We start from the raw sequence: 27516 nt of genomic DNA on the forward strand, positions 1-27516 counted from the left end.
AAAGTAGTTGTATTCTCTGAAAACTTGCTGTTCTTTAAAACGTTTACTTAGTATGGCCTATAAAGGTACTGCATATGACTATGGAAGCCATCAAAAACTTGGAAAGGAAGGTTTGAGCCAGGCATGGTGGTGCATATCTATAATCCCAGTGACTCTGGAGGCCAAAGCAGGAGAATCTCTAGTTCAAGGTCAGCGTGGGCAAGTTAGCGAGACCCTGTCTCAAAATAAATAAATTAATTAAATTAAATGGAGTAAAATAAAATAAAAAGGTCTGGGGACACTGGGTTTTTATTTTATTTTATTTTTTTGTGGTGCAGGGGATTGAACCCAGGGCCTTGTGCATGCGAGGCAAGCACTCTACCAACTGAACTATATCCCCAGCCCACACTGGGTTTTTGATTGAGAATCCCTGGCCACTTCTTTCAGTCTCTTTGGGCTCTACCTGGTTTATCTCTAATCAAGTTGAAGGCATTAGATTAGAGGTTCTGGATGGCTTGTCCCAATCTCCGATCACTCAGGAGTGTTCTTTGTCTATGCTTTTTGCCATCAGGAACACATTTGGACTCTTAGACAGGCTCTGATTTCTTAGATCTGCAATCTCAGACATTCTGACATGGATGAACATTTAGAAGATAGATGCCCTATACACTATTGAACAATTTTATCAGTGGTGTGATAAGGTTGTCAATTCTGGAAAAGGGATGAATGTGTGTTTTTGTGTTTTTTTTCTCTCGCTTTTACTACATAGGTTAAATCACTTTCTCTAAGAATTCCTTCAGATAAACTGGGTACAGTGGTACACACCCATAATCCCAGCTTCTTGGGAGGCTGAGGCAGGAGAATTGCAAGTTCAAGTCCAACTGGAACAACTTAGTGAGAGTCTGTCTCAAAATAAAAAATAAGGGCTGGGATTGTAGCTCAGTGTTAGAGTGTTTACCTAGCACATGTGAAGCACTGGGTTCACATAAACATAAATAAACAAATAAGGGTATTGTGTCCATCTACAACTAAAACAACAACAACAAAACAAAAGGCTAGGGCTGTAGCTCAGTGGTAGAGCACCCCTGGGTTCAATCCCCAGTTCTGGGAAAAAAAATCTCTTAATTGTAGGTATGTATGTATGTATATATGTATCGAAGTATATTGGCATCATTGTGTGTTAACATTATAAGCACGTCAAGGACATAATAGTATACCTTTTACGTATATAACTCTATGGGATGAGTTTCGGTATAATCTCTAATAAAAAGATGAGGGTATTCAGAGAGATAAAGTATCCTCCAGAAGATTCTGTGGCTCCTGCATTGTGTTGATCTCAGTATCTGGGCTTTGTCAGTAGTTCAGGGCTGTACCTCTAAATGGGTGTAGCAGGTAGAAGATGGTGGGAGTAGAGACCAAGAAGAGGCAAGTTGACAGGATCAGAGATGAGGGTGAGGCTGTGCCTACACGGCCCATTTCGATGGTCCTGGGCAGGCAGAACTTAAGACTGGCAGTAGGCCTGTGGTGGGTGATCTTGGTTCCTGTAATGAGGACAGTTGCTTCTGTAGGAGCAGGACTGGCAGCAGTCCAGGTGTGACTTGGTTGGCAGGACATTCATGCATCAAGCCTGCAGAAGTAGGTCTGGTTGCTCAGTGGAGTCCTGCCTGCCCCACAGTGGGACATGGTGTGGTGTGGGCCCTAGGCTGCCAAGGAGGATACCTCCTCATGTCTGTCCTCCTTTCACCTTCTAGGAGGGAGGACAGCAACAGTAGAACAGCTGCCTTTAGTTGCTCTTGTGCACCCTTTGTAGGTGAGACTATTCTAAATTTTTTTTACGATTTTTAAAAAAGTTTTTATTTTTTGATTTTTGGCTACTGGGAATTGAACTCAGGGGTGCTTTGCCACTGAGCTACATCCCCCAGTATCTTTTGTTTTGAGACAGGGTCTCACTAAGCTACCGAAGGTTTTGCTAAATTGTGCGGGTTGGCCTCCAACTTGTAATCCCCTTGACTCTCCCAAGGCTTAGAGGTATGTGCCACCATGCCTAGTTTACTTATTTGTAGTTTTCATTTAAGGTGGCACAGTGTTTGCATGTAAACTCTTAATTCATCTAGAAAGAACTGTGGTACATTTCATCATAAATCCCTGGTGATGGTAGAGGTCATGCCATTCTGTAGCAGGACATGAGCATCCTGCTTAGCTTGTATATTGGTTAGGGTTCAATCAGAGAAACAGACCATAGGAGACATCTATGAAGAGATTATTGCAAGGAGCTGGCTTATATGATTGTGGGAGCTATTAGACAAGTCCCAAAGGTTGGATTTGAACTCATGGACAGTACCTGAAGCTGCTGTCCATAAGTAGAGTTTCTTTTTCAGGGGATTCTCAGCTCTGCTTTTGAGGTCTTCTGATTGCCTGAATCAGCCATCCTGATTACCTTGGATAAGCTCCCTTATTTAAAGTCAACTGATTAGAGATTTTAATCACATCTACAAAAATACCTTCTTAATAACACCAAGATAAGCATCTGATCAAATAACAGGGAATTGTATCTTCAGAAGTTGACTTAAAAATATCACATTTCAGGGCTGGGGTTGTGGCTCAGAGGTAGAGCGCTTGCCTTGTACCTGTGAGGCACTGAGTTCAATTTTCAGAACCACATAAAAAAATAAATAAACAAAATAAAGTTAAAAAATAGGCCATATTTATTTTAAAAATTACATTTCATAATCTATCCAGTATGAAAATTAATTTTGGGAATCAGGTTCATTATCTGCCTCAGTTTCCTAACTCCCTGCTAGGACATATTTACAAGATCTAAAGTCATCTCACTGATCTCTCCTTGACCCTCCCACTCAAAGCATCATGTTCTGTCTTGACTTCACCCTATTCACTGTACTTCTGTGTCCTAAATAGGTTTAAGTCATCTTTTTGTGTCCATGACTTCTACCCCTGACTCGGTTGGAAGTTTTTGTTGGGGTGGGATGTTTTTTTCTTCTTCTTTTTTTTTCTTTTAATGCTACTAGGGATTGAACCCAAAGGTGTTTTACCACTAAGTTACACCCCTAATCTTTTAATTTTTAATTTTTTTAAAAAATTTAAGACCAGTTGATCCTCCTGCTTCAGCCTCCCAGGTAGCTGGGATTAGAGGTGTGCACCACTGCACCCACCTGTGGGATGGTTACATTCTGTTGCTTTTGTGCCCTGTTGGCCTGAGTCTGCTGCAGTGCTCTGTCGTGAGCCATCCATGGGCTGTGTGTGTGAGCTGTGTGCATTTGAGCACATGAGGGGACTAGCCTGACGTTATTGCTGATTGGGCTGGGTGACGTTTGTGTGCCTTTCCTCTCTCTCTGCCTGCAATTCCACACAGCACCTGAGATGGGTGTGGCTTTCCAAGATGTCAGTCAATCTGCTGACCACAAGACATCAACAAGCAAGACTCCACCCTTCAAAACCCAATCTCTTGCTTTATTTGGGTGGAACATTCTTGAATGTCTTTCCCCTAAATAAAAACAGGAGTTCGGGGAGCGCTTGCTCTCTTGTTCCTTCCAGCACTGGAGCCGACCCTTGGGTCACCTAGCCGTGCTGAATGGTTTCTTCGCTGTGTTCTTAGTTATTGATAACAGCCAGCTCCTTTGAACCTAGGTCATATCACCAGTCTGGCCAGTTGGTGATAGTGCTCTAAGTGGCTTCTCAGTAAACTGTGACTAATAACACTCATGACTTAACCCTAGCTCCTAGAATGCTCAAGTTCTTTTTTTGTTGTTGTTTATCAGAGCAGAAGTATCTTATTTTTATTTTTTAGTTGATACATTAAAACATAAAAGTCACATATCCTAAATGGGGTACCTTGCAATGTTTGATACATGTATATATTATGTAATGTTTAAATCAAGTTAAACATTTATCATTTGTCATTTATCATTTCTTTATGGTGAAAACTTTAAAAAAATTCTTTCTTCTAGCTTTCTGAACTGTACAGTACATTATTGTTATCTATAGTCACCATATTATGCAGTGGTACCCTGGTACTCATTGATTTCTCCATCCCTCCCTACCTCGCTACTCTCCCTTGTCTCTGGTAACCACCATTCTAGTCTCACCTTCTATGAAATAATAAAAAATTTTTAGGTTCTGCATATAAGCGAGATCATGTTGTACTTGTCTTTCTGAGCCTGGTTTATTTCACTTAACATAATGATCTCTAGTTCCATCATGTTGTTGGAAGTAACATGATATCACAGGCTTTTAAAAATAGTTCCTTTTTTTTTTTTTGCATTACTGAGATGGGATTTTACTTTTTATTTTTTTGGCTGAGTCGTATTTCATTGTGTATTGGTACCATATTTTCTTTCTCAGAATGGCCAAAATTGTTGTTATATCTCCTTTTGGAATAGGAAACAAATGATCCCTGTACTTTTGGAGCTCTATAAACTAGTATGGGTATTGGAAGTGGGGTAGAGGAAGAGGAGGGAGACTGATGATAAACAATTATACAAATAAGATGAGCAAATAATTAAGGTAATTTCATTCAGTTAGTGTTAAATGTGTTGAGGAAAATTAGGTAGTATACTGTGCCTCTAAATTTGGGTGCTACTTTCTAGCTGTGTGGTGATGGGTTAATTAATTCACCTTTCTGAGCCTCAGTTGCTCTATTAATAAAACAGAATAAGAATCTCAGATATTTGAGTCTGGGCCACCTGTGGTGGGAGCCATTGTAAGTTTTTGTGAAGGGGTCCCAGAAGGATAAACTGTCTAGAAATGTAGTTTTGAATGGCTAGTGCTTCTCAGAGTGTGGCTTGCAGAATAGTAGCAAGTATCACTGGGGAACTTATTAGAAATGCAGATTCTCTCTCTTTATCACCTTTTTTTTTTTTTTTTTGGTGTACATGTGTTGCTAGGGATGGAACCCAATTTCTCATGCATGCTAGGCATATTCTGCCACTGAGCCACATGCCCTGTCTACAAATGCAGATTCTCGGACTCCATCCCAGACCCACTGAATCAAGTGTGGGTTTTGATTAGCTTAGTGGTAGAGGATCCTTGGGTATATCATTCTCCTTTACCTCCTGTACCATTCTTTAAAGTAATGTTTCCTTTAAGTCTGAATTTAGCCTTCTGGAGGTTGAGCCTCTGGCTTCTAAAGTATGGGCTCAGCTGTCACATCCATGTCATCTTCTCCAGAAGGTGGGAGACATTTGTGTGCAGGCCACCATCTTCCTTGGTAATTCCTTATGTTTTAGGTTGACTGCTTCTTTTTGGGGGGTGGAGGAATACCTGGGATTGAACTCAAGACACTCGACCCCAGCCCTACTTTGTATTTTTCTTAGAAACAGGGTCTCACGAAGTTGCTTAGCCCCTTGCTTTTGCTGAGGCTGGCTTTGAACTCAAGATCCTCCTGCCTCAGGGATTACAGGCGTGAGCCATCGTGCCCGGATGGTTGACTACTTCTGGATTCCCTGTGGGAGAGCTCTTAATCCTATCTGTCCACTGCTTCCAGAACAGATTGCTTCCAGTAAATTTGCACAGACAGCTAATTCCACCCATGGGATGGAGACTCTTGTGTGCTTCTGCCCTCAGAGGGTGACCCTTTTCCTCCTTGGATTTCTTCTTTTGTCTTTCTTGGGACCCATTACACCCAGAGATAATTGTTTCATTCAATGCTTCCTTTGTGCCTTGTTTGTTCAGGTCCATTGTATTTATTCCCAACTTACAGCTCAGAAAGATCTTGGATGATCTGGTAGCTTAATATGATAGGTTCATAATATATTACCTAGTTAGGGACTACTGTGGATGCCATGTTTCTTTCTTTCTTTAATGTATTTTTTATGCCCTGGAGAAGCCATTCAGGGAAAGAACAATCTGGAATGCAGAGGATGGGCAGTTTCTGATTCACTGACTTTGGTGCAGAGTCAGGGTCAGAGATTGTCTTAGAGATTACTGTGTATGATAGAAAGAGAGCTTCATTTGCCCATCCCCCACAGTAGTTTCCTTTCTAATTGGTACCATTTTCTTTGAGATCTTTCCCTTAAATTTTGTTTGCTGTTCCCGCATAAATCTGTGATCTGTTTGGGAGAGTAAGCATATATATCACCAACTTTGGAACAGGAGAAGGCTTTTTTCCATTGTCTGAATCAAAGTTAAACCCATTTCATTTCTTAAGTTACTTGAACTCTCATGAAGCTTCTTGCAGACAGAATATATACCATTGCACCAGGGAGTAAGAATGGAGTTAAAAGTGCCCCTGTGGACAATATTAATCCATTTTCTGGAGCATAATCTAATAATCAGAAAATGCTGGCTTCAGATTCCTGGGGACAGGAGCTCGTTTTATGCATTTTGTTCTGTTTGCATTGACTGTCTCTCCAGATAGTGCAGGATTCCATACATCGGTTTCATCTTTATCAGATTAATGTCGAGTAGTAGCAGCTAGATTTGTGTGTGGATTTACTTGCTGCTACTTAATGGATTGCAGCTTGTGTCTGACAGTTTAATGCTGGCTTCTTTGTAAGCACCACCCCCCACCCAATGGTGAATTCTTGCCAGATATTATTATTCTTGCTATTAGTTTTTCTTTCTCTAGACAAGAGGCATGAATTCAGGTAGTCTAGCTCTCATGCTCTTTGTTTGAGAGGAAGGGAGAAGGACATAGGGAAGGCAGAGGACAAATTATGGGCTCTGTCAATCAGACCCCAAGGGTTCCCAGGGATCCCTGCTACATCTCACTGGGATTGCTGGCTGCCCTTCTCTTTGCCATTCAGTCATGCTGTTGAGCCCACTGGTGAATGAATGTGTCATCGTGCTCCTTGAAATAAAAAGGGGCACTGGTGCTTTGTACCCTGTCAGGCTATAGCTAGAGTGTTAACTGTCTTTTCAGAAGAGTCCAACTGGAAGCAGTTATTGGGACTGTGTCCTGGTGGGAGCTCTTTTGGGAAAGATTTTTGGAGGATCTGTGGAGGAAAATTGTGTGTGTGTGTGTGTGTGTGTGTACACAAGCATGTGCATATGTGTGTTATGACATAAGGGCCTTCCACTGGAGAGCTTTCCTGGCTGCTAGCCATCTGATGATGAAAAAGTCCACCTATCCATCCTTTGTCTCCAGTTTCTTGCTGTACATCAGTTAGTGAACACTTATTATATCTTCTAGGCATTCGGAACATCTCATTGTCTTCCTTTACAATGTTGTTATGGGAAGATCCCGATAAAAAGACTGTGAAATGTTCAGTCAATGTGAATTGCTTAACAAGTGCTTTGTCTGTTGGTATTTCCAACTCTTTTTTTTAAATAATTTTTTTAAAGAGAGAGAGAGAAGAGAGAGATAATTTTTTAATACTTATTTTTTAGTTTTCGGTGGACACAACATCTTTATTTTATGTGGTGCTAAGGAACGAACCCAGCACTCTGCGCATGCCAGGCGAGTGCGTTACCGCTTGAGCCACATCCCCAGCCCTCCATCAGCTCTTAATGAAAAAAGAAAAAAAAAAATCCACACACTCTGTCCCCAGTTTTTCTTCATGATTAATTGTATTGGAAGATCCCTTATATATTCCATCATTTTCGAATAGATACTAGTCAATTTATATTTTATACTTGCTCCATATTTGATGAATACCTAGTATGTGGCCAGGGCTGTGCAAGAGATTAAGGTTAGAGGTAGGGGTGAGTCAGACGTCCCTCCAGGAGGATGCTGAATTCTTTTGACTCATGGACTCTGTGAAGATCTAATAAAAGCCTTTCTTTACAGAAAACTGCTTCTAAGCAGAGAACTTAGTATATCATTTCAGAGACCCAGGGACCCTATGAGAAAGTTCTTGGGGATTTCTAGAACACTATAATTTTCCATCATCTGCTGCATTTGGGGAAGTAGAGATAACTAGTTTCTGGGTCCCAGTAGGATATTTTGCTTTTAAAGAGGATCTAAAAACTGAAATGCTTTACCGTGAACTTGAATAGGGGCTACTCAGGGACCATGGATGGGAACTGTTCTAATAGTCCATAAGGTAGCGCAGTGAGATAGAAGTCGGGAGCGAGTGTGTGCAAGCATTCCAGAGAGGTCTTTGCCTTTCTAGCTTGCAAATGTGGTCTGGGCCCTCTGTGTCTCACACAGCCAGTATCTAACCTGATTAATGGGAAAGGATTTACTACAGACGTAACTATGCAGGCTTTGTTCCCTGAGAACTGTATACAGGTGTCTCTGCCTTCAGCTTCTGTTTTGATAAAGCTGAAATCTCTTTTGGGTTTACTCCACATTCTACAAAAGACCCCAAACATCACAAACCAAAAACATAACAAATGGCAAAATGTAAGCCAAGGTCTTGTATTGCCAATTTTTTTTTTTTTTTTACTTAAAAATTGCCCACATGGAAAATGTTTATTCAGTTTTAAAAAAGAGTAAGAATCTCCTTGTGTGGCCATTTCTTTCTTAATTACAAATTACATGATCATTTCCATAATTCTTTACATAGCTTTAGCTTTCTCTTGAATCCTAGAGCACTTAACTACCAGGGCTGAGTCTCTGTCTTGTCTTTGTAAGATATTAAAGGATAGGCAAAGATAAGAGGAGTGAAGAGGCGCTGGAAATTGCCTGGAATCATCCTCTGAAAGTTTGAAGAGTGAAACATATCGGGAATCCTTGGCTTGTGGTATAGGAAACGGGTGTGTGGAGGAGGCAGCAGCGATGGTGGCAGTCAGTATATGGCCAAAGTGACAAATGTGAACTGTTCCTGGGAATAATAGGATGTCCTAGTACTCCTGATGGCAGTACAAATTGGAACAGCCTCTTAAAGGGATTTGATTTTATGTATGTACATATGTATAGGACACATACATGTGTGTATATGTGTACAAATCAAGATACTTCCATGTTTCATCCTTTAACCAAATAGTTCTTTCATTTTGGGGTCTAGCCTAAAAAATAGCCTAAGTAAGGTAAAATATTTGTGTCTTTCTATTCATCACTGTTTTATTTATGATAATGAAAAGTGGAAGGATGTGATGATATATTCAAAAGATGGAAATTTGTGCAGTCATCATACTTGTTGACAAATAGGAAAATGAGAAAAGCGCTGGAAATCTGGTATAGAAAAGGGAAAGAGAATGCCTTCAGATTCCCCTTACACCTTTGGGCATGTCCTTCTCCATATTATCCATATATAATTCTTTCTAGAATCATTCCTTTATCTCCCAACTCTCAACAGCTTCCTCAGCAATCTGTTGCTACCCAGATACTTGCAAAGTGTTGATGCCTTTCTGCCTCTTCATCCTGAAGTCCTCTCTTTTGGATACAACTTCTTTTTTGGGGGGGTCTCCCTAAGTTGTCGAGGTTGGCCTCAAACTTGTGGTCCTCCTGCCTCAACCTCCTGAGTCACTGGGCTTGGATACAAGCTCTAAAAAGAGCACTATACATTGTTATTTGTGTTTACATATATATCTGCCGAAGCAGAATTTCATATTGGGGGGTGTGTGTGTGTTTGTGTGTGTATGGAAGATACCTTTCTTCTTAATAACTCAGCATGTTAGGACTTTTTTCATCTGAAGCACTGCTTTTGAGAGGGGTAGACTGACCAGTTCACAGAGTTTGAAAGCTAATTTACTCCAACCTCCTCATTTTGCAGGTGAGAAAATGAGGCCAACTGATGTGGCCCAAATCTCACAGTTGGTGGTGAGCAGTGTATCCTCCATTTTTTAGAGGAGCAAAGTGAAAAATGCTGGCCTTACCCTTTATGAGTTTTATGACTTTGGGCAGATCATCTCCTAAAGTCTCAGTAGCTGAATTTAACTGAGAAGACTATATGAGTTGCTTAGTACCATGTCTGACACATTAACTGTTCAATAAATGTGAACTATTGTAATCAATAGAAATAAAAATAATGAGATTATCAATAATTACTTTTTATTGCTTTTTCTTAGAGGACTCTTATTTTTGTAATTATCAGGATTGTTTTAGAAAGTAGAACCTCACCTCTTTAGATATGTGGTATAATTATTTAGATAACATCCCTTCCTGGGGGATATAAAGCAATAATTGAATATTTGCACTTACGGCAGAATAACCTATTTCTACATAGTTAAGGTCCTTTGAAGCAAGCACATCAATCTAGTATTTAAAAGCTGGAATTTATCAACAGATAAATTAAGTGGTTAATGTAATTATAAAATGACCCCTCAATTTACAAAAGAATTAGCTTCAAGGTATATTTAGTAGAGAAGCTTCTATTGAATGTTATAAGACCATTCACTAATATTCTCCCCATATAGTAATTAATGATGTGAAAATGGTGCACCAAATGTGGTTGTAGTGGTAGAATACTTGCCTGGCATGTATGAGGTGTTGTGTTCAATCCCTAGGATGCACCCCCATCACTGATGCAAAACAAGACCTGTGTAATCTGTTGTTGAGGTAAATTTATCTTCTAATGACGTAAGTGTCCAGAAATAGAACTTTCAAATGTCATCAATGTTAGCCAGGTACTGTGGTATGTGTGTCCCATAGGCCCAGGTAAGCTAGGCACAGTGGTTCATGTTTATAATCTCAGAGGCTCAGAGGCAGAAGGATCCTATGTTCAGAGGCAGCCTCAGTGAGGTCTTAAGCATCTTGGTGATAGCCTATCTCAAAATAAATAAATAAATAGGGCTGGGGAATGTGGCTTAGTAGTCAAACACCTCTGGGTTCATTTCCTGGTATTTTAAGAAGAAGGAGGAGGAGAAGGGGAAGAGAAACAGGAAGAGGAAGAACAAGGGGGAGGGGAAGGGGGATAAAGAGCAGGGGAGGAGGGGGAATGAGAGGGAAGAAGGGGAAGAAGAGAAATTCCCAAAGCCAAAAAGTGCAGCAATATAGTGCTGGGGTTATAGCTCAGTACTTAGACATTGCCTAACATGTGAGAGGCTCTGGTTCAATCTCTAGTACTAGAAAGAAGAAAAAAAAGTGCAGTACACTATCTGGTGCACATATGAAAGAGTAAAAAATATCATTTATATTTTTATTCCACAAAAGGTTATCAATAAATAATTATTTTCAGGGTCATATTGTACAATGCAGAGTAGCAGGTGTTTGGGTGATATATTTTAAGAACTTTTTATTGTGAAAAACTATGAAGTATATATAAGCAGAGAGAATAATAAGCTCCCATATACTTATAAACAAAATCCAGTGTTTTTTAAGATTTTGCCATATTTACTTTATCTATTTATACTCTTCTTTTGTTGAAATTAATGTAGATCATGAGATCATGTTGTTTCACCATTGTTTGCTTGAATATTCATCTCCATAAAAATGTAGATATTTTAGTGTACACCTAAGAAAATTAACAGAAAATTTTATGCCCAGTCATTAGTTAAATTTCCCTAGCTGTCTTCATATTGCCTTCTGTTACTTGGTTTGTTGGAATCAAGATTCAAATGCAGTCCATGTGTAGCACTGGGTGGTCCTGACGCAGGATTCTTATCTATAGGTGTGCTCCTAATACTCTGAACAAACTGGCTCAATTGTCTGTTAGGATGTCCAACATTGTGGATTTGCCTTACCTTTTTTTTTTTTAAGAATTATTATGAACACACAGATGTTGATGTAATCAACATGTTTCTGTAACTTTACAATTGTTCTTTATTAAAATGTTATGTTTAAAATTTTATTTTTACAGTACTGGGGATTGAACCCAGAGATACTCGTACCACTGAGCTACAGCCCCAGGCCTTTTTATTTTTTATTTTGAGATAGGGTTTTTCTAATTTTCCCAGGCTGTCTTTGAACTTGGCATCCTCCTGCCTTAGCCTCCCAATTTAATGGGATTATATGCATGTACCACCAAGCCTGGAAAACTTTTAAAATTTTATTTGCATGTATTTTTCCTTTATTGAAAATCTTTGTTCTTATCAATAGTATAATTAGTTATTTGTCTTATCTTATAGTATATATAATAGCAAAATGTCATCATTATTGCTTCCAAAGAAACCTAATAAATTTTAACTTATCACCATTATCTTTTTAGCATATGAAAAGACACTTTATTGTTATTATTTTACTATATATTGGTGAATATACCAGATTGCATTTTCTTAAATGGCAAATGAGACACAAGGTAACATTTCACTTTGATTCTCCCCAGGACCTCAGTATCATGTCTTTCAGAAGATTCAGTTTCTTACAATGTTTTTGATAGTGTGTGTGAGGATTACCAATGATATTTAGTAGTAAAGGAGCATTTTGCCAAGCATTTTGCCAAGTTTTTCTATCATGGATCCTTGTTCAATGTGTTCACCCTTTTCTTCTAATCTGGTTTTCAGCACTTGACCCTGTTTTTCTTCATTTTTGTACACAGGGTCTGGTTGAGGGATAGGTTTTATGTGTTCATATGTAATGTCCATAGAAGGGTGGTAGCATACTATCAGCCTGCCATCAATGTCAAAGTGAGCTCTACTTTGCAATTATAGTGATGTGGATGAGAAGAATATGTAGATTTATGACAAACATAAGATAAAACTCTGTTTTAGACTAGAAATAAATTCGTCAAGATAGTTCTCTTGATAAACACCCATTTTAATGCTGCTGCTGCCATGGTGTCATAAGATGATTATCAGGTGGTATAATAACAAATGTTTTGAAGAGAAACTGCCTTTACAATCTGCTTCTGGGCATACCAATTTCATTCCATGAAACCTCCATGTTATCTTTGTCCATAGAATGTGTTCCACAAAGTATTCCATAAAGTATTTACTGTCAAAATGCTGGGTTCTAAAGACACTGAAGTATTGATTTTCTATGTATTCTCATGTCATCAATTTGAGATACTTGTAGGCTCATTTGTTTTCACTTGTTTCCATTTTTTTTAGTGATTTTTGTTATTTTCTTTTTTCAAATGTTTTATGTACTTATTACTGAACTAGCCAAAACCAGTACTACAGCACCTTTGTAACTAAAGAGAGCTCACATTCCCAGTTAAATATTCTCAATTGTCCAGATAGTGGTGACATTTTCAGCTTAAGGAGACAAGGTGATTACATCCTTGATACAGCATAAATATGTGTGCCAGTTCATGTAATTCCTTATAGATCCACCTTGGTTCTCCTTCAGTGTCTCCTGAATTGTACCTGATTTTATTACCATTTTTCATTCAAATCCTCTAGGGAATGGGATGATTATGCTTTTGTTTCTTGGCCAGGAATCACTTGATCCTGAAAGTCTTGTGAGAAGACGTGGTGAGGAACAATCAAGCGCACATCCAAAATGGCTGGAAAAAGGCGAAGAGCTTTATTATTTATTTTTTGAAACAGGGTCTTGGGGGCTCACTGTATTGCCCAGGCAGGCCTTGAATTCAAGATTATAAGCCTATCCCATTGTGCCTTGCTTCAATTTTTAGTGAGTTTTTAAACTTTATTTTTTGAATATCTAAAATATATGGTTCCACCAACCCAGGTGTCCATCAATGGATGAATGGACAAAGGAAATGTGGTATATATACACGCTAGAGTTTTATTTATCCATAAAGAAGAATGAAATTATGTAACTTACAGGAAAATGGATGGACCTTGAGAACACGAAGTAAGCCAGACTCAGAAAGTGAAGGATCATATGTTTTCTACAATACATAGTAGCTAGAGAGGAAAAAGGAAAAGAAAGGTAGAGGTAAGATTTCATGAAAATTGAAGGGAGAGCAGTAGAGAAGGGGACCAGGGGGACAGAGGAGGGGTGGAAAAAAGAATGGGAATGATATTGGCTAAATTATAATGTTATATTGTGTGCCTGTATGAATATGTAACAACAAACCCTACCATTATGCACAAGTATAATACACCAATAAAACCATGGAAAAATAAATGGCTTCAAATTGAAAGCTATTGACATGGTATATTCAGCGATATACTGTCTACTTTGTGTCCTCTCTTGCCCTTGAGCTTTTCATTGTTTACATTTTATAAATGTATTTTCATTTTCTTCCTAAAGCTCTACATAGAGAATATATTATATTCACTATTCTGCATATTTTTAAAAATATTTTGAATTCATTTCAAACATATAGAATAGTTACAAAATAGGAAAAATTCATGGTATTACCTACCCCAACCATGTACACTATTTTTTTCCATGTACACTATTTATGTATGAAAAATTTTTAAAAATTAAAAGCATAGTGCAGTGAACATCTGACTATAATAGTCACCATCTTGGCTTACCAGTTTTCTTTCTTTCTTTTTTTTTAGTTTTATTGATTTTATTCTTTTAAATACATGACAGCGCAGTGCACTACAACTCTTATTACACACATAGAATACCATTTTTCATATCTTTGTATATAGAGTATGTTCACGTCAATTCATGCCTTTATACATGTACTTTTTTGCATTACAATTCTTATTACACATGTATACTACAATTTTTCATATCTCTGTTTGTATATAAAGTATACTGACAGTCAATTCAAGTCTTCATACATGTTCTTTGGATAATGATGTCCATCATATTCCACTGTGTGGCATATATATCCAATGGAATTTTACTCAGCATTAAAAGAGAATAAAATCATGGCATATGCAGGTAAATGGATGGCGCTGAAGAAGATAATGCTAAGTGAAGTTAGCCAATCCCCAAAAAACAAATGCCGAATGTTTTCTCTGATAAAAGGAGGCTGACTCATCAGTTTTCAATAAACTTGCCTCATATGTGTTATATCTCTTTACCCACATATACAATTTTGTTTTATATATAAATGCTAGAAATTATGGTACTTTATCAATCTTTTATGTCTAGATTTTGAAGCACAGCAAGATGTTTCTTACATGTAGGACGTAAAGGAAATTGTCCATGTTTTCTATTAGTGGATAGATGATTTTATTTGTTTTAAAAACTTTGCTTCAGATTATTCATGTATCTGATATTTATCCTAACATATAATGTGAGGTACAAATTTAATTTTATAATTTTCTAAATGGCAATTCAGTTTTCCAAACACTATTTATTATGTTAATTTCCCTTCCACTTATTGGAAATACTGCCTTTATTATACACTACATTTCCATATGCACTTGGATTTTTTTATACTTTCCATTATGCTGCATTATCTGTCCCTGGGGACATATTCATTCTTTTGAATTGTTATTTCAATTCACTCAACAATCTCTGTTCTCCTGTGGCTTAATTCTGATCACTAAGTATTCATTCTTTGTACATATTTACAAAAAGTTCATCATGGCAGAATGAAATATTCAACATTATATTAAATATTAATAATTTTCTCCATCATTATTCAACACTTCTAATAAAAAACCTCCAAAATATTTGTATTTCAAAACTTATGTTTCTTTCTTAATCTTCTTTATTTAAATGAAATAGATTTTTCTACTTTTCCATTATCTTTTTTACTCTTCCTCTTCTTAGTCACAATATAGATATTTATATGTGTATTATTTTCAAGGGAATTTGTTCGCATATAACAGCATGTGAATTATATAAATGGGGATTTTTTTCCCACAATTGACTCCTATTTCCTTATTATTTTAGAATTTTCTGAGCTGCCAGCAATCAGTTGCTGGCCTGTGAGGCCGACCTTGGACTTCACTGTCAGCTGATTAGTTTGATGGCTGTTGAGTCACTCAAGGGTGGGTCCTGATGAATCCATTGTTTTTTTTTTTTTTTTTTAAATAGTCTTAGGAGATTCTCATTTGGCTGTGATAACCCTGGATTAATTTCCCCTCTTCTCTGCACACACAGATTCACAAGGATTTGAAGGAATACATTTTCATATACTAATTATACTGATTTTTTGGGGGGGCAGGGTTGGGGGTGGTTAGCCAGGGATTGAACTCATGGGCACTTGACCACTGAGCCACATCCCCAGCCCTATTTTGTATTTTATTTAGAGACAGATTCTCACTGAGTTGCTTAGTGCCTTGCTTTTGCTAAGGCTGGCTTTGAACTAGCGATTCTCTTGCCTCAGCCTCCCAAGCTACTGGGATTACAGGTGTGCACCACAGTGCCCGGTTAGTATGCTGATTTTTGTGAATGTTCTTGTCATCTAATGTCAAGGTGCTTTGAGTCCCCAGTGAAACTTGTTTCTCTTGTATTGTCTGCATTTTCTGTGTGTTCGTGTCTCCTCTAAGACTGCCGTTATAGCCTTGATCTGCCCATTCTAACTCTCTATAATCTCTCTTTCTCAGAATTCTCCCTCTACTCATTTGACCCATGGTCACATATGCTTTGTGTTATTGTGTACCCATTTTCTATAGATCACCTTCCTTTAATTAAATAAGGCTGGTCTCTTTGCCACCCAACTTCATTAAAAAGAAAAATCCTATATGACTCACTAGACTTTGGTATATTTCCTATTCTGCTCAGACCATTGCTGTTGTCACTGCTAGAGTACACAGTATGGTTTCCCACATCTTTGCTTGTCATGTTTTCCCTCCCTTAATATCCTAATTGGCTCAGATCAAACACTGCATCTTCTGAAATCATCCCTGATCTCTGCTCTAAATGGTGCCATCCTTTTGGAGCCCTTAATATATTGATGCAGTTCTTCTTGAGTCTGTGAGCTCCTTTGAGGTTGGTGATTCTATTTTATTAAACAGCTCTGTTTCTTGGTGATCCTGGTGTTGGGTGCATGGCAGGCACTTACCATATGCTGAAAAAAAGAGTGAATCCAAATCTTTCCCAGCCACCAGAGCACTACTGAATCTTGTTCCAACCCCACAAGGACTCTGCCTCCCTCCTTGTGACCTAAGCAGTGTATAGAGGTCTTATGTACAGCTGAACACAGTATCATGTTTACAGTATCTGTGATTTTATTTATGCATATTGTCCTATCCAAATTGTATGTCCCTTGAGGACAGGGACCTAACTCACACGGTAATGAATATGGTTAATAAATTGCTTGGGATTAACATATACTTGTAGCTGAGTTGTAAAATATAAACTTTTCATAGGGGATATGCTATACAGACGTTGTATCTCTCTTAAGTACCAGATTTAATGCTGCATTGTAAAAATAACAACTGCTACCATCAATTGAGCTCCTGTTCTGGGGGTTTTACAGCTATTTCTGATAATGGTTATAATAGCAATTGTCCTATGAGGAAGGTGGCATTTCTTCCATTTTGCAGATGAGAAAATAAAGGCATTGAGAAGGTTAAGAAACTTTAAGCCTATAAGTGGCAGAATGGTGATTTTAATTCAGGTTTTTCTTACTTTAGACACCACAGTGCTTAATAACAAATGGCAAGGGGAGTGAGTTTTTATTTCTCTTATAGAATTGCTTGTGGTACTTTGCACCTATTATATTTGTGTGTGTTTGTTGAGGGGGGTGTTCTGGGAATTTGACCCCTGATAGACAAGTACTCTGCTAACTGAGATACATCCTTTGAGCCCTTTTTATTTTATTTTTGAGACATGATCTTTCTAAATTGCCCAGATTGACCTTGAACTTGTGATCCTCTTGCCTCAGCCTTCCAAGTACCTGGGATTTCTGGCATACACCACTGCACCTGGCTTACATCTAGAAGGTTCTTGTTGCTTACTCTTCAAGAGCTGCTTATCAGCTTTGCTACTGCAGGTATCCAGTGTTCAGCCACTCTGTGCCATTTCTCAGGCAGTATCTATGTCACTATTCTGACATTTGCTGAAATCTCTGTCACCTTGCTGAAAGCTCTGTCTTTGCCACCTCCAAAGACTGAGAGGAGCAGACAAATATGGTAGGCTGTCTCTGCTGTGGTTTATATTATAGTAAGACATTGAGCAAGGCAGGGAAGAGCTTTTCCAGAAGCTCCCTTTTTATAGAGCAGAATGAGACCCTTGAGAGATCAACTAGTCTAGTATCTCCAAATCTGACTCTGGGGTCAGCTCCATCAAGACAGGTGCCACATTGGTTGTATTAGAATGAAAACCATGCCCAGTATATGCCATACATTTTTTGGGTAAAGGAATTGCTAATCATCAGAATCACCTAAGGGATTAACAAAAAAATTACTAATTCTCAGGCTTCACTCTAGACCTAACAGATTAATATTTTCTGAATTGGGATCAAATAGGTCCTGGGAGTCCAAATTTGTCATCTAAAATTTAATTCCCCTCCATATTTTAATAAGAGAAAGTTTAGCTGGGCGTGATGGTGCATACCTGTAATCCCAGCAATTTGGGAAGCTGAGGCAGGAAGATTGCAAGTTGAAAGTCAGTCTGGGCAACTTAGTGAGACCCTGTCTCAACATACCAAATAAAAAGGTCTAGGGATGTAGCTCAGTGGTAAAGCACCCCCGAGTTCAGACCCCTGTACTGAGAGAGAGAGAGAGAGAGAGAGAGAGAGAGAGAGAGAGAGAGAGAGAACAACACATACACAGACAGACAGACTGACTAACTTAGGGAAACATTTGGATACAACAGTTGTGAGTAAAGCAAAAATGCTTTCCTTTTTTCCTTACCATTTTCTGCAACTGGAGGAGTGTCTTCTTCAAACTTCTTGGGTGAGGGTTAGTGAATGAGTGGAAAGTGTGTGCTTTCAGGACTTGTGTGTATTTTGTATTTGAATGTTTGAGTGCCTGCTGGTGTTCTATGCTAGGTGCTAGATGTAGGGATTCAAGGCATCTCTTTCGTCTTGGGGGCTCTTAATGCAGTAGGAAGCAAATACATAAGCAAATAATTTCATTAAAATGCACCTGATTCTGCAGCAAGTGACAGTGCACAGCAGACATGAAGGGAGCATGGAAGAGATAGTAGGGTCTTCTACTTACTGTTGAGATAGGTGGGTCAGAAACAGGTCTGTGATCTCCCCTGGAAAGAGACTTCTTATTTCAGTTGGTAAACAGAGTGATCCAAAGTGCAGTGTCCTTGCAGGGACACTTCCTTAGGAGATTGGAAAGTATTCAAAGGTGATTTGATTTATCTACAGTCTATGCTCAGCAGAACCAACCCTTATATGGATTTCTTGGATCATTCTGTGGGCACCAGTGGTATATGGTGGCATTTTTTTTTTTTTTTATGAGATTAAAGTAAAAAGAAGAGGAAGAACGTTTTAGTTTTTGGACCACTTGAAACTGGGCGGACATCTACATTTCTCTAATCCTTAAACCTCTCACCTGTGAAACAGGGGTGGCAGTGTTGTTCACTTGTATTGTGGAATTGTCACCAGGATCAAATGAGATAATGCATGAATATACTTTTGCTTTTTTTGTTGTTTATTTTTTTATTTTTTTTTTTGTGGTGCTGGGGATTGAACCCAGGGCCTTGTGCATGCCAGGCAAGAACTCTACTAACTGGGCTATATCCCAAGCCCAATATACTTTTAGAAAATTCATTTATTTTTATATGGTTCTGGGAATTGAACCCAGTGCCCCACATATGCTAGGCAAGCTCTCTGCCACTGAGCAACAACCCCAGCCCCTGCACGAATATACTTTGAAACTATAAACTGCACAAGAAAGAGTTCCCTAAGTGATTGTCAATATTTCTAATTAGGTGGTAATGGCATATAGATCTCAGACACATGATCCCCAGTTCTGTGTGGGAAGGCAGACTGAAACATGCTGATCCTGGAGGGGGATTATAGAAGTTTCAAAGTATACTTCCTAGAGGGTGAAGGTCATGGGGCACCTACTTCTGCCAAATACTAGGTGTACTACAACAAATGCAATATTCCTTCTACTCAAAAGTGAGGGTATCCTCAGACTTTTTGGGAAGGTGAAGCATATTGAAGAAAGAATAAGTCATTTATGCCTTCCTAGGTAAGAGAATCCAAGGGAGGCTTATGATGGGAGATTTATATCTGGGGAGATTAGGGTGGGTAGATGCAAAAGGATGCTAGTAGGTAATATATTTTATTTCCACCTCTATGACACCAAGGGAAATGATCTTGGTAGAAAGATGTTAAGAGAAAAAACATAGGTTCTTCCCTGAGCTCCAGGTGTGGTGGAACTCAGAATTGCCTTTAGATACAATTACCGGATGAGGTGAGATCACACGAATGGGACAATTATTATTTAATGATAGCACTTAATAACTGTTCAACTTAATCTCAGTTCATTAAAGCAAAAGTGGTGGTAAACTTGTTCTGAAACTGTCATTGGTAGAAAATATTCTACTGATGACTTAATGGGAATCTAGAGCAGAGCTTCCCAGCCTACCTGTGTCCATATTGATTCCTTCAGTTCCATGAGGCTAATAGTGTTCTCACCTGGCCTCTGGATGCCTTTGGTTTATCTTGGTTAGCAGTGCTCTGAGCGCCATGACAGGAAAAGATGTGTTTCTAGAACCAGAGCTCTCTTGTGGAGATTCCTCATTTTCCCTAATGTGCTTTGGTTTCTTGGTTTTCTCCAACTCTTCTGTCTGAGCTATACACTTTTTTGTCTTTTCCTTTGTGATCTCTTTTGATTTTGCATCTAATTGGAACTTCTGTATTAACAAGGCCCAGTGTGATAGTAATCAATAGAATATTGCAATATTACATGTTGGCAGAGCTGTTTGGGTCCGTGGCTTCAGGTCCTTCTGAGTTCATTCTGCAGCAGACATTTACCTAAAATATTTTTCAGGTATGTGCTTATTGTATTAGTCAACTTAATTTGTGTGTTTGTTCTTTGCCATTTGGAACTAAACTGTAATAGCAAAGGCAAGGCTTTGTCTTATAGATTCCCTATAATGATACACCTTCCTAACTTGCCCCAGAAGTCTTTTCAGTCTCACTAAGCATCTTGTCATATTTAGTCCTCAGTTACCTCTTATCTACTTATCGATTGTGCACCTCGCCCCCTAGTACTGAGGATCAAACCCAGGGGTTGCTACCAATGAATTATATACCAAACCCTTTTTAAAAAGTTAATTTTGAGACAGGGTCTCCCTAATTTGCTGTGGCTGGCCTTGAACTTGTGATCCTCTGCCTCAGCCTCCTGAATTGCTGGATTATAGGCATGTGCCACAGCGCCCAGTTTATCTATTCTTGACAAGAACCAATTCCAATATGTTTTACATCCCTCTTGTTTCCTATGGTATCCAAACCCAGAGACCATTTTCTATTAAAGTCTGTATATAGAGTCATACTATCTTGCTGTTTTATTGTTCTAAAAATTGTGATATTTTATATGAACTAGGTCTTAGAACCATCTCTCCTTTTTATAATTTGTCAGTTGCATAAAATGTTGATGCTTATTACTCTTCTGTCTTTTATGTGATAGATTAATCTGTTCAATTTTTGCTTTTGGGTGAATCATAGGTTGTTAGCATTCTGTTGTGGCATTGGGTGGTCTTTAGCATTTTATTGGACTATTTTATAAAACACCACCCAAGAAATATGTTGGAACTGGTATTTATTGTCTTAATCTTGTTGTCTGCATTGAGAAGTTTCTAACTAAATGTTTTCTCCAGCTTTTCCTTAATTGCAGTGTGGTTAATTCCTCTCAACTGCAGGAAGCCAAGGTATTTATAGATTGTTGTTATTATTTTTGTGGTCGGTAGAAGTAATCGGCGTTCACTGAGTGCCAAGAACATGTTTGGCATGAAGGAGAACATAGAATTAAATCCGGTTCCCATCCTGTGAACTTGATGTGAGATGAGCTAAGTTGGGAGGAGGGAAGGAAGAGAATCAATTTTCACAAAATTATCTTTTCTAAAAAGGAGAGAAAATGAATTTTAGTTCAAAAGGACACTTTAGGAATTCAATTAAGTAGGATAAAACACAGGTGACAGTCATCAAGACAGCATTTATGCTAAATTACACAAATCTGAGGACTGAGTCATAACAAGCCCAGGTTTAATGGATCACTTACCTCAAAGCAAAACTGTAGAGGCTTAAGTGGGGGAGGAAAGGAAAGGGAGGAAAAAGTGGAGGGACATTCGTGGAAGGCTAAAGGAATCCTGAAACTCACCCTGGATTCATCTCTCTTCCTAATGACCACATCCAGTCTGTTTTCCAGACTGTCCTGTGGCTTCTCAGCTCCCCCTGGTCCTGTCCCTGATTCTTTTGCTCTGGCTTGGGTCCTCCTTATCTCTTACTGGCCTCTTATCTTGCCTCCTCTGATCCATCAGCTGTGAAGCAGTTATATACATATGACCAAAGTTTGTTGCTCAGGATCCTTAAATGGCTGCCTGTCGTTTAGAGAGTGATACAAGACCCTCCTGGCCTGACCTCACCTGTTCACCTTCATCTCACCAGTTAGAACCCTTGTAGCATCTGGACACACCAACAGGCTTTGCTGGATTACTCTTGTCTTGGTGCACACTGTGTTCCTGCCTAGAAGGGTCACTTTCCTCTGTTTCCATCCAACAGCAACTACTCATTCTCCAAGTTCAAAAATCATCTTTACTGTGAACACTTCCAACCTGCACTGGAATGAATTAGGTGTTTGTCCTTCTGTGCTTGTGCTGGATTTGTAGGTATCACCTCATTACAGCAATGACCATAGTGCATTGTCACTGTATTATTGCACATCTGTCTTTCCTGTGTACTGTTAGTAATTAGAGGGCAGATGATGTGTCTTTGTTCTATGTCCTCAGTGGTAATGATTGCTGGCTGAACTAAGGACTGGGTCATGACAGGTTGCCAGTTTCTCAAGGGCAGTGTGTGTATATTGAGAATTTGTAAAGATTTTTGACTTTTATCTACTGCAAGGGGAAAGGACAGCTCTTGGAATCGTGGGAAGATGAATTTATTTCTCATTCTGGAAGGCTTCCAGTACTGGAGGACAGGAACAGTTGGTACAAATGTCCTGGATTTGTGGATATTATCTCAATGGGGGGACACCTGTTTCATCTTCAGAACTGGCATTTTCTTTGGACCCTGAGAAGTGGAAGCCTTCTGCATCTCCCAAGGGGGTGGCCAGGTCTATGCAGAGAGGTGGCAGACCCAAGTTTACTTTGTAATTCAATTACTGTCACCATCTGGGGATCTGCCTTAAAGCATAAAAATGTCTTGGACACTTCTGATCTCTGGAAACTCAGGGAGGATAACTGATTTCAAGACCAACAGTGGCAAACAGGAAGACCTACTTTTGAGAACACCAAAGACCTCACCCTCAATAAACTTCCTGCATGTAGTATACCACATTTCATTTGATTTGTTCATGTCACTTAAATATGTTTAGGAAATTATATGAATGGAATCTTTTTTGAAATTGCAATTTTAAATACTTTTTAAAAAGTATTTCAAATTGATATATACGATTTTGTGTGTGTGTGTGTGTGTGTGTGTGTGTGTGTGTATGTGAGATACTGGAAGTTGAACCCAGGGCCATTCTCCCACTGAACTACATCCAGAACCCTTTTTATTTTTTATTTTGAGACAAGGTCTCACTATATTGTTGAGGCTTGCCTCCAACTTGTGATCTTTCTGCTTCCCGAGTTGCTAGGATTACAGACATTTGCCACTGTGCCTGGCTACAACTGTTGTTAATTGCTATGGGGGATATGATGTAGTTATATAGTCTAATCTAAGAGCCTAAGATTTTAGGTATCTATATAAGCTATATTACAAGAACAGGTGACAACATGAAAACAAATCCAGGTTAGTACTATAAAAATGGTATCAATAAATGCTTTTTCTCTTTCTTTGGTAGAAGATACTGCTATGGGCTAGAGTGGTTAGGGAGTATTTATAGAGAAGAAAGTGAAAATTGAGCTGGATCTTGAAGGTAGGTAGAATTTGAAGAGGTGAAATGAAGACAAGAGGTAGGAAAGTGGTCAATGAGATGGGGATCCTCCACTTAATATATATTTTCCCCAATTTATGACATAGATTTGACCAAATAAACGAAATAGGTTTATTTTTGCATAAACCTGGGCTCTTGATTCTCCCTACCCCTTTACCCTTATCTAACCTCTTCTAATTCCTTGAATACTCACTGTATATCCAGTCCTTTACTGGATACTAAAGAAATGTAATATGTCACCCTTTTCCTTATGGGGCTTCAACCTTGTAGATTGCCAAATTCCATGGAAAAGCAGAGAGCGGGCAGCAGTTTTTGGAAATGAGAATGTAAAATCAGAACTTCACATTCCGACCCTAAGTCTGATCCTCTGGGCTCCCTCATTTTCCCCACTGCTTTCCTGATGTGTTCTTTTTCTTTTCTTCTAGTTACAGAGATTGGTAAATGGCTCTTCTTTTACCTTTTACAGACAGGAAACTTGATATCAACGTATTGGCCAAAGTTCAAGGAGAAAAGTTGGGGCGGGGAATCATAGTAAGATAGATTTGTGAGAAATTGGTAGTGGCTTCAAAGATCTGGGGATTGAGCCCAGTGACCATACATGCGTTCACTGGGGCCCTCTACCACTGAGCTACACACGCAGACTTTTTTTAAATTTTGAGACAGGGTCTGGTCCCAAAGACATGATTCTCCTGCCTTAGCCTCCTAAGATGAGCACCACCATGTCTGGCAAGGGGTGTGTGTGTGTGTGTGTGTGTGTGTGTGTCTGTGTCTTTTTCTTTTCAATTGCTTCTCAGCTGGCCGTAGCATTTAGGGAGCTTCCTTTGAGCAGACAGGAGAAGTACCTCTTGGCCTTTCCAGGATGAGTACTGCCCTTTCAAGCATGCCATGGTATTTTAGGCAGAGGTGGATGACATCAGGCCACCCAGGGTTCGGTGGAGTACAGTAGCTCTGGGTCTGTTGCTGAGGAATTAATGACTCATATGTAAAGCACGTTGGATTTGCTCATGAAGTTTCTGAGATTCTGGTCAATCTGGTACTCGTTCTTGAATTTCCATTCTACCTTCAGAACTGAAGTGGACCTTGGTGTTAGTGATGAAAATGGGAGCTGAGATTTGGAATCTGTTTTCCTTTGCTTCTTTGGCTTTGTCATTGATAGACACAGCCACTTGAGTAAATTAGTAGGCAAAGCATGATTCATACTTGCACATAGCCTCTTGCAGCAAGGTCACTCACTTCCCGACATTTTTGATCCATTTATCTCCTTGTGATCAATTTCAGCCCTCAGTCACATTGATAAAACATTCAAATTCTGGGCCATTCCTGCCACCCCCAGAGCTGTTTGTCTGTCCTCTGCACCTCTGCAACATTATCGATTTGCCATTTGCTTGCAGTTTAACTGGATTTGGGTTGGTGTGTGATTCTGGAAGCTTTTCTATCTATTGATCTGAGTTAATGGCACCCATCACCATGGTTTCTAGGAGTGCTATAGGATTGGCACAGTGTGTTTTTTTTCTAACCATTTTTTTGTGTTGTTGTTTTTATTGTTGTCATTTTGTTTTAAAGCTGAGGTGGTCCAGGAACTCAGAGGCATTTAGAAGTAAGCTTTAGAGCTGTGTTTCCCTTTTTCAAACGTCTGTGTAAGAGGGCCTTTTCCTGCCCCCCCCCCCTTTTTTGATTTCTAAGCCCATTCTTCCCTAGATTCAAATGCCTGATCCTCATTCTTCTGTCCCACAAATGAAAAACTCATGCCTCCTTCCTACTGTGGAAGGTCTTTCTTGTGCCTTCATGTACACATGTGTTTATACGTGCACATGTGATTGAGTGTTACTGTGTTATCACATACATAGACTGGTGCATTTCTCTTATGGTTGCTTATATTTATCACCTTCCTACACCATTTATGAATCCATAGACAACATCCTCCTTAACTGAAAGCAAGAAAGATAGCTCAGTGATAGAGTACCTACCTGCCTAGCATGTTCAAGGTAATAGGTTAAATTTCCAGCACCAAAAGGGGGCTGGGACACAGACAGACACACTATATATTAGTGGCCAATTGCCTCAAAATTTAGCAGTTTAAAACAACCATAATCTACTTATAGCTTCTGTGGGTCAGTTTTTCAGGAGGAACTTAGCTGGGTGGTTTTTGCTTGAGGTCTCAGAAGATTGCAGTTCATCTGTCCTTTATTTGTGCTATGGGGAGGTGGTGATGATGGGGTATGTGGTTTTCCTTTGGTTTAGTTTTATAGATGTGTACACAGTGGCCCAAGAGGATAAGGCTTTGTGGAAATGGGTGAGGGATTTACACTTCTTGGAATTTGTGCAAAAATAGTTACATTGGTATTACTTTGTAGTTATTAATAAATATTGTGTTACATTTTGAGTAGCATTTTGCTTTGTTCATTTGCCTCCCACCCCACTGCCATCCTGGGCAGAGGGTAGAGAGGGAAGAGCTGGCATGGTTGAGTGCTAGTTTCCAGAGGGCATCCTCCTGTCCCTGGTAAAATGGGGTCTGAGGCCTTGTGTTTGTTGTTATAACAAAATACCTAAGGTTGGGTAATTTATAAAGGAATGGTGGTTTATTTAACTCATGGTGCCAGCGTCTCTTCAACATCTAGTAAGAGCCTTCTTGTTGGGTGATAACATGACATAGCCGTCACATGATGAGACACAGCAAACAAATCAGAGGGAGCTCATTCTTTAAACAAAGCCACTCTCATGATAATCCATTAATCCATTCATGTGGGCAGAGCCCTCGAAACCCAATCAGCACCCTGAGAACCCAACTCCAACTCCCATTGACATATGATTTTGTTAACGCCCATAAATTCCCAGCACATGATTTCAGGGAAATAAACACTCAAACCCAAGCACCTGGGATCCTGCCTGCCCAGGTCATCCCAAGGGGCTGATCCTACTCTCTCTATACTTGTTTCTTCCTTCCTTTTCCAGTGTAGAGGCTTTGAGAAGACCTGGGCCTAAGGGAGGGTGTATACTTAGCCGGCAAGGCTGCCAGCAGCACCTATGGGAACTCCTGTTAGGTCAGAGGTGTTTTACCATCTTGCTAGTGAAATTATTCAGGCTAGAGAGGAGAGGACCTGGATCAACGAACCAGAACCTGGGTTGCCTAGTACTGGCACGGAGGGCTTTTGGGTGCTAAAGTCAGGATGGTGTCAGGAAAGCTAAGATGGTTAGTCAACCTAACTGTACCTGAAGATACTCCTGACCCCAACTCCTGCCCCCACTACTTGGGATTGAACCCAGGGATGCTTTACCACTGAGCCATATCCCTAACCCTTTTCATTTTTAATTTTGAGACAGGGTCTCACTAAGTTGCTCAGGCTGGCCTCGAACTTTTAGTCCTCCTATCTTAGCCTCCCAAGTAGTGAGTAACTTGGATCATAGGGGTGTGCCACCATGCCTGGCCCCTTGCTGTGGTTTGTTGACATCTCTCAGAATGGGAGTCAGGCAGTGTGGTTTGAGGCTTAGTCTTTAAGCTAGATTTGGCACAGTCTTTCTTTTATTTTCTAAAGCATTTCTTAGTGTCCTAGAAAAGACCTTTGCCTGCAACCTCTTCTGTCCTGTCTGGGACTAATTCCTTTTCCCCTACCTGGCTCCTCTAGACATTCATTTCCAAATCTAGTTCTTTGCTAGGACAAAGCAGGGCATTCCTTATTATTTACACACACACACACACACACACACACACAATTTTTTTTAATAGTCTCTTCTTGATTCCTTGTCTTTGGCAAATAGAAAGTGCTCTGTAATTTTTTTTTAATAAAGAAAGATGGATTTCAAATGTGATACTGCATGCTTTTCCGATCTGATCTCATTTAATTCCTATGGCATCCCTGCAGAGTTGCATTTCATGGACAAGAAGCAGGGGTACAGGATGTTGACCAGCTGGCTCACGTTCATAGA

The 27516-nt window shown here is 39.3% G+C and overlaps 1 protein-coding gene and 1 pseudogene across 6 annotated transcripts in view; one reads left to right on the forward strand and one right to left on the reverse strand.

The window, feature by feature from the left end:
- LOC124082526 (carboxyl-terminal PDZ ligand of neuronal nitric oxide synthase protein) overlaps positions 1–27516 on the forward strand; it is a 305891-nt gene that overhangs the window by 34729 nt on the left and 243646 nt on the right. The gene's annotated exons all lie outside the window — the stretch shown is intronic.
- LOC124082634 (large ribosomal subunit protein eL39-like) lies at positions 13021–13181 on the reverse strand (annotated as a pseudogene).

The sequence above is a fragment of the Marmota monax genome, unplaced genomic scaffold (assembly GCF_021218885.2).
Source record: "Marmota monax isolate L192 unplaced genomic scaffold, Marmota_monax_Labrador192_F-V1.1 WCK01_AAM20220418_F8-fsc00145, whole genome shotgun sequence".
Lineage (NCBI taxonomy): Eukaryota > Metazoa > Chordata > Mammalia > Rodentia > Sciuridae > Marmota > Marmota monax.